This window comes from Echinops telfairi, unplaced genomic scaffold (genome assembly GCF_000313985.2).
Source record: "Echinops telfairi isolate 266 unplaced genomic scaffold, ASM31398v2 ScPeMD7_7468;HRSCAF=8506_0, whole genome shotgun sequence".
Classification (NCBI taxonomy): domain Eukaryota; kingdom Metazoa; phylum Chordata; class Mammalia; order Afrosoricida; family Tenrecidae; genus Echinops; species Echinops telfairi.
The window spans coordinates 38,140,031-38,148,253 of NW_022111369.1; the positions used below are offsets into that span (position 1 = coordinate 38,140,031).

The following is an 8,223-nucleotide window of genomic DNA, read 5'->3' on the forward strand; positions in this document are numbered from 1 at the left end:
GGTTCCTCATTTCATCAGCCATTTTGTTTAAAACACTTACATTTTGCTCGACCACCCCAGACTCATTAATATAGTAACAGCATTCCTCCCCCCAAAACACGCATATACTGCCTTTGTTGCCTGTTAACAAATCCAATGCACGACGGTTCTGAAGGGTCACCTGTGCCAGGATGTAAGCTGTCGCTGCAAGGAGGTGAGAGACTCAGGTGGATTCCATGACCAGCTGGAGTCTTTTGTCAAAGCTTTGTGTATGGAGAATGCTGTGTCCCAATGCCCTGCTAGAAATCCCTGCCGCTGCCAGGGAAGAGGCAAAACTGAACAGGTAAGAATATGGCCCTGAAGTCGCGAGGAACAGAACTAGTTTTAAAATTCCACAGCCATGTGAATTCTGCTTGTCCATACATGGTAAGTTGCGGTACTATGATTACCAGGAGGCAGGGGTGTGGTGTAGAACTATTGATGCATTTAGTGAGGGTCCCATTACACCAAAAAAACATACCTGGGGAGGCTCTGAGGGTCCCTGTGACATTGTGAGTAAGGTTACATGCTGGGTTTCCAGGAGCCTGGTGTGGCTTATAGCACATAGGATAAGTAACACTTAAATTCCCTTCAGGAGTATACAGGGGGACATTTAAGAGAGGACCTGAGCAGCTTATGCTTTTGTTGGAATGGGATAAAGTCAGTAGGGGTACAACAGTACAACAATGGACATTGTAGGGAGGCACAGAGATAACAGGAAGCGTTGTCAACTCCTGAGGCATTAAGGAGTGTAGCAGCCTCCTGGATTACTTTGACCCATTTGAATGAGTTGTCTGGATATTTTGTCTGTGTGGAGCCCTCCATTGCCGGTAGCTGGTTGGTTATGGATTGTTCACTATCCTGGATTTCCTGTGCCACTTGGTCTAAGTTATCAAAACTTCCAGGGAGAATTTTTACATATTGCCGATGAATCCTAAGGGTGCTGGAGGGCTTGCTGCTGTGCCACCAAGGATATAGTTTGCCCTCTACTCCCGACAGCCATCTGTTGTCCCAGGGATCTGCGATATTAAGGCGAAAGTTTCCGCGTCCATCCCCTACAAAAACGCCTGCTCTATTTATGTTGAGCTCCGCATTCCAATCCAGTGCTACGTGTACTTTGCAAGAGGAATATGGGCATCCACCATAGATGTCTGGCCACTGTTGGCAATACTCTTCAGTTTGGTCAAAACGGAAACATAGGGCTGGCATGGAGACCCCGGTAGTTATTGATTTTAGGGTGCCAGGGGGAAAGTATATGGACACTTGTGACTGACACCCTGCCAGGGCACAATATCCTTTTCCAGCCACATGTGTTTGTGCAGCATTGTTAGCCAAATAGGTTTCATGGACAACAAATTCCCACACAAAAGGATTTACTCTGGGCTTTGGAGCGTTACCTTGGCTTAGGGTGGCTTGCAGAGGCACCCTAGTAAAGCGAATATGAGTGGGCCCCATGACTTGGGTGGAATATAGGTGACCATGACTTGGGGTTGTTTGCTTGACTCCGCTGAGATCCTGCCAGTTGGGGCCCCCAAGTACTTTAACTGCTGTAGGAGTAGTGAGAATTACGGTGTAAGGTCCTCTCCACTTTGGCTGGAGGGGCTGTGGTTGTAGTTCTTTCAGGAAAACTGAGTCTCCAGGGCTGACAGGCAGCAGGTCAGGTTGCGTAGGGTCTGGGGTGGGCAGATACTTTCTGCGTGCTCCCGGAGCAGCTTCCTTAAAAAGGAAAGGAAAGGTAAATAGTTTGCTAATGGTGGTGGTTAGACTGGCAGATTATGGTTGATAAGAAAGGGCCCGTTAGATGCCGGACAGTGTAATATAAGATATAACAATAATTTATAAATTATCAAGGGTGCATCGGGGAGGGGGGAAGAGGAAGGGATGGGGAGGGGGAGAAGGAAAATGAGCTGATTCGGGGAACCCAAGAGGCAAGTGAATTTTGGGAATGATGAGGGCAACAAATGTATAGATGTGCTCTACACTATTGATCTATGTATTGAGATGAATTTTATGAGCCCCAATAAATTGATTAAAAAAAACAACAACAAAGAAAGGGCCCGCCATACATTAACTCAAAGGGACTTAAGAAGGAGGGAGAGCAGGGGGTGGCGCGAATTTGTGTTAGGGCGAGAGGCAGCAGGTCCACCCATGGGTGACAGAGCCCTACGGACAGTTCTGACAAATGATTTTTCATAATCTCATTCATTCTTTCAACCTTTCCTGAAGACTGAGGTCTATGCAGAATGTGTAGGTGTCATTTGATGTCCAGAGCAGAAGAAACCTGTTGTGTGATTTAGGACACAAAGCATGGGCCATTATCAGAATAGAATTGGGGAGACCAAACCTGGGGATGATTTGGGTAAGCAGGATGTTTGTGACTGTATCTGCTGTCTCCCATTTGGTCGGGAAGGTTTCAACCCAACCTGTAAAAGTGTCTACCACTGTGAGGACAAACTTAAGACCTTTGTGGCGAGGCATAAGAATGAAGTCAAGTTGCCAGTCTTGGCTGGGTAGATAGCCATGCAGTTGGTGTGTGGGGACTTCTGGCGTGAGGGCTCCCTGAGCCTTGATGGATTTGCACGTGGAACAAGAGGAACTAGCAGTCTGAATGGGCTGCGCCAGTGTGGGGTGGTCAAAGATTGGCTGCAAGAACTGGGATAGGCACAGGGTCCTATGTGTAAAGAGTGATGTATTTGGTGTATGAGGTCCTGGGCTTGCTGTGTTGGTAGTGCTATTTTGTTATGAAAAACTATCCACCCCTCAGAGGTTTTTACCCCTCCCTTTGGGGTTAGGGCAGCTTCTTCCTGAGGTGTATAAGAGGACTGTACTTCAGGGGTGGTAGTGTAGAGTATTGGAGCTGACCCAGCAAGGTTGGTAATTAGGCTTCTGGCAGTAGCATCTGCTTTGTTGTTGCCCTGTGTGACCAAAGAGTTATCAGTCTGGTGTCCCCTGCAGTGAATGATAGCCACTTTAGCTGGAACCTGGAGGGCCTGTAAGAGATTAGCTAGCAATTTACTATTTATAATGGGAGATCCTTTAGTGGTAAGGAATCCCCTTTCCTTCCAGATACTGGTGTGACAATGGGCAATAAGGAAAGAATATTTAGAATCCGTAAAAATATTAACTGTCTTTCTCTTAGCCAAATGGAGCGTCCGAGTTAGAGCAATGAGCTCTGCTTTTTGGAGGTTGTGCTGTCCAGGAGGCGCTGGGCTTCCCAGACCTGGTTGAGTGAGACTACAGCATAGGCAGCCCGCCGCTGTCCTTGCGTGTCAACAACAAATAAAGTTAATCAGACTTAGGATAGGGTTGATCTGAAAGTCCAGTATGAGGCAGTGTTAATTCCTCATCCACTTGTGGGCAGGAGTGAGTGTCGGGTACTGACATTTCCTGAGGCAGGAGAGTCGCTGGGTTTAAGGAGGGAGACTGACACAGATGTATGTCAGGGTTTTCAATAAACAAAAGGCGGATTTCTTGCATGCAGCCGGGAGAGAGGAAAGACAGAGCGTGGTGTGAGAGAAGGTCCTGTAACCTGTGAGTAGATAGAGTTTGGATAGGCTCTCCTAAAGCCAATTTGAGAGTGTCCTTGGTAAGAGAAGCTGCTGCTAGGGCCCAGAGACACAGTTGCCATCCCCTGATTGTTGTGTAACTGTTTGGATAGATAAGCTATCAGTGAGTGGGTAGGTCCCAAGGATTGAGTGAGGACCCAATCACCACACCCAGCCTTTCATCAGTGTAAAGGAAAAAAAGGCTTTTCAGGGTTTGGTAAATGTAAAGGTGGAGACTGGAGGCGCAAGCCCAGGTAGGTAACAGATGTGTAGGAGAGCTGGGCTTTGGCGCGTGACACCCGATAACCTTTAGAAGCTAAAAAGTTTAAAAGCTGGGCTGTGTGTCCTAGCGAACTGGCCTCAGATAGACTACACAACAGCAAATCATCTACATATTCCAGCAAGGTAGACGGCCAGAGGGGACAGTTTAACAAATCTGTAGCCAGTGCTTGGCCAAAAATATGGGGTGAATCTCGGAACCCCTGGGGGCAGACATCCCAAGAATATGGGAGGCAGTGCCAGTGTCTGGGTCTTCCCAAGTAAAAGCGAACAGGTACTGACAAGTGGGATCCAGTGGGATTGTGAAGAAAGTGTCTTTCAGGTCAAGTATGGAAAAGTGGGTAGTATTAGGGGGAATACGGGACAGAAGGGTATAGGGGTTAGGGACTATGGGGTGAATGGGGACTATGGCTTTGTTGATAAGATGTAAATCCTGCACTAAGCAATAGGATAGGGGTGGTGCAGGGAGAGTGGACGGGTAGAAGAAGCTGATTAGCAAGGAGGTGCTGAATGATAGGTTTTAGGCTTTTATGGTGGGTGAGGGAAATTGGGAACTGGGGATGGGAAGAGAAGGTGGAGGGGTCTTTAAGGCAGATAAGGATGGGTTGATGATGTGTAGCGATGAAGGGCCGGGAAGTGTTCCATACTTCCTGGTTTACCCAGTGCAGCAGTAGAGTCAAAGAGGCTGTGGATCAGGGAGCAGTGGCGGAGAGTGTTAACAAAAGGGAGCTGGGTAAGGAGAGGTGGGTAGCAGGCGGTTCCACAGAAGGCTAAGTCCTAGCTTAGGAAGCAGATCTCTACCCAATAATTGCTCAGGGCATGAAGGCATTACTAGGAAGGAGTGGGAAAGAGGGGAGCCCCCTATGTCCAAGAACAAAGGGGGAGTGATTAGGGGTTTTGAGGGTTTTCCGTCTATTCCCATAACCGTGACCGGGGAAGGAGAAGTTGGGCCCAAGAAGGAAGGGAGAACTGAGAAGGTAGCTCCCATGTCCACCAGGAAAGAGACTGGTATGCCCACTGCCTTGATTGTCACCTTTGGCTCAGCGAGGGTTACTGGGGTCGTTGAGTCCAGGCTGTCAGTCTTCACTGGTTGCTAGACCCAGCAGCGCCAACAGCGGGTTGGGGTTTGGAAGGACGGTTCCTCCATGGCTAGGTGTCGAGGGGCAGTTGTTTCTCCAATGGCCATGCTGACTGCACACCGGACAAGGCTTACTGGGTGGTCGGGGCTGCGGGCAATGTTTAGCCCAGTGCTTTCCTGGTCGCACTTGAAGCAAGGTCCTGGCGGTTGGTGGTGAAAGCTGTTCTTTCTGGCAGTCTTCTGACCCCCCCCTCCTGCTGGCCTCAGGGTGGCAATCAAGGCCTGGGCTTGCCAGCTAGCTTTTTGGCGGGCTCGGGACTCACGTGCTATTTCTGCCTGTTCCTCTCAGGTGTTAAAAACTTTAAACGCCATGTTTACCAGGTCACGGATGGGGGTCTGAGGGCCATCCTCAGCCTTTTTAAGTTTCTTTTTAATATTGGGGGCTGACAGCGTTATAAAATGAGTGGCTAGTACAGTAGCTCCAGCTGGGGAAGTAGGATCTAGCCTAGTATACTGAGTTAAGGCTTCAGTTAGGCGTGTAAGGAAAGCTGCCGGGTTCTCACCCAGATGCTGGGTGATCTCTACAGCTTGTCAAAGTTTACTGCTTTGTGAGAGATGGCTGGCAAGCCAACCAGTAAGCATTATATCATGCAGTCCTGGCGAGCCCTGCCTTTCCATCCCTCGGGGGTGTCTACCTGGTATGTCCAACCCAGTTCCCCCCTCAGGACAGCCTGGGAGCCTACTGGCATGGTGACATCGGTTAAATGGACTTGATCTGTGTCCTGCTGAGTGGCTGCGAAAACGCGCTCTCGCACATCAGGGCCGAGGGTGGAAGCTAACACCACATATGGGTCATGCCAGGTGAGATCCTAAGCTTGCGTTCGGTATCGGAATTCCTTAATAAAGGTGGTAGGATCCTGTGAGAAACTACCTAGACGCTTTTCTGTCTGAGAGAGGTCTGTTAAGGAAAATGGCGCGTGGACTCAGACAGGTCCCTCAGCCTCTGAAACTTCATGGAGGGGGCAGACAAGAGGGTGGTGGGAACAGGTGTGGCTGGCAACAGGAGATGGCAATGGAGGAGGCGGGGGTGGTTGGGAAAGTGAAGTTTGGGAGGAGGCCTGGGAGGAGGAAGAGGTCTGGGGAGAAGTAATCAGTGTTTTGGGAGATGTGGCGTAAGGGGGAGGACAGGAAGGAAGGAAAGAGAGAGCTTCCAGGGAGTCCGATGGACGTGGGTTTACAGGGGCAGCAGATGGCGGAAGGGCTGACACTCCGTCTTGAGCTGCACAGGCGCGGGGACCTGAGCCAGGAGAACTTGTGCAGGTCGGCACGAGGAACAGAGGGAGCGGCGGGAGCAAAGGAAAAGGAAGGCCTGAACATACGGGAGTTCTGACCACTTGTGGGTTCACTGACAAACGTTGTCAAGGTCATGGCGAATGGTAAAATCGAAAGTACCATTTCCTGGCCAGCGTGACCCATTGTCCAATTTGTATTGTGGCCACACTCAGTTACAGAAAAAGACTAGACACTTAGGGCGAATGCCTGGAGCCAGGCTCAGTTTAGCAAGGTTAGCCAACGGGCATCCCAAGGTGCTGTCCCTGGGAGGCCTGGAGAGGGCGCTTCCCATTGTGTCTTAAACTGCAGGGCGTACAGGCAGAGAAGGACGGCTCCTGGTCTTGCCCACACCCATCAATCAGGAGGTGGCCCGATAACCCTGAGAGGCATCCCGGTCAGAGCTAGGGGCCCTGTGGGAGAGTCCTGGACTCTCCGGAACAGGAAGGTTCCCTGGCGCAGGTCTGTGGCTTTAACTGGCCGACAGGGACCCAGCATCAGTGAAAGACAGTCCCACAGGGAGCTGAGGAGGGGGAGGGGCCTGGCTTTGTGGCCAGTAAATCAAGGGCTGTCCGAGGCCTTTGTTCAGGGTGGGGAAAAGGAAGTAGCAAAAAGACGAAGTAGAAGAGTTTTAGAGAAAGCAGCGCAGCGCTGCAAACGCAAAACAGGTAGAAAAAGTCCAGACACACCCTTTGTCCCCTAGTCCAGTCAGAAGGTGCAGTGACTGCTCGGCCTAGTGCTGGGAGTCCTGTGATCAGCAGGACTCCCAGGAGGAAAACACAGAGACAAAGTCTGGAAGTCACATGAGAGAAGACAGACACAGAGAAAAGATGGACACGAGAAACTGGCCTCATCGTCGCACCCTTTCTGAGAAAGGCAGTTATTTCCACTCCTCTTGGTACGAGGGTTGCAGAATAACCCCCTGCAGCGGCGCCACATTCGGCTTCCTAGCGTACTTGCTTTTCAGGGCTTTCAGCTAGGTAGCCTCCCATGGACCCTATGTTCCCATATGAGTTTGCTGGTCCTCAGTGTCCAGAGCAACTAACGAGACAGAACGAACATCCACAGAAAGATACTGACCAGAAGTCGCTCATTCAGATAGCTCCAGAGGTTTGAGAGGAGAGGGCGGGTGGGCGACGTCCCAGCTGAAGCAGGGCCGGGACGGCATGGAGCCACTGTCCCTCCCTCTCCCAGGTTTCGGCCACCAAATGCAAAGGCAAAGCTGAGGCACGGGGAGACAGACAAAGTATAGGACAAAGGAGAGCAGAAACAGAAATAGCTTTATTAGGGGAAGTTCCTGGACGAGGTTCTGTGACGTAGGCTACCAGGCCAGGGAAGTCACACCCAGCAGTGGGGGGCGTGAATTTTTAAAGGGATGGTAAGGAATGTCCGGCATTTATGGATAGGGGTTTGGCTGCTCCAAGGATTGTTTGCTGGCTCCTTGCGGCTTTCTTTGAACCTGGAGCATCTGGTTTTACTTCCCCGGTACTGGTTATCTTATCTGGCGCAGGCTGGTCTGGCTTGCTTTTGTCCTTGGTCAGCCCTTGCCTTCCTGTTCCTGCCCAGACGGGTAGCAGGATACCAAAAGCCAGTATCAGAAAACATTAAAGATAGTCTTTGGTCAACAGCAAAATCTCTGCCTAGCCAGCAGCCAAGCCTGTCTCTGGACCTCAGCTTTGTCTCACAGTCCTTTGTGGCCCAGGAAGCCCTGCCGTCCGTAGGCCTGGAAAGCACATGCTAATGAAGATGGGTTCCTTTGTTCTGTCTCAGCAGGGCTCTGTTTCCTGGGCTCTGGGCCCTCCACCACTTCTGGCAGGCTTCTCCCACAAGTTCTGCTGGTGGCTGTTCTCTCCATGATGACAGTGGGGTTCTCTCTGCTGCTGAAATGGCTCATTCTTATGTACAGAGTCTAATGGAAAAGTGGATTCATCCCCTCTAGTCATTTTTCACACACTCTGTTTGCCTGGTCCCACT

General features: G+C 50.5%; 1 long non-coding RNA gene across 1 annotated transcript in view; it reads right to left on the reverse strand.

Moving 5' to 3' along the window:
• Window positions 1-7,454, reverse strand: part of LOC123520985 — a 38,333-nt gene extending 30,879 nt beyond the window's left edge. Inside the window, exon 1 of the long non-coding RNA XR_006679490.1 lies at window positions 7,330-7,454. This is a non-coding gene — a long non-coding RNA (uncharacterized LOC123520985). The remainder of the gene's footprint in view (window positions 1-7,329) is intronic.
• Window positions 7,455-8,223: the final 769 nt, after the last annotated feature.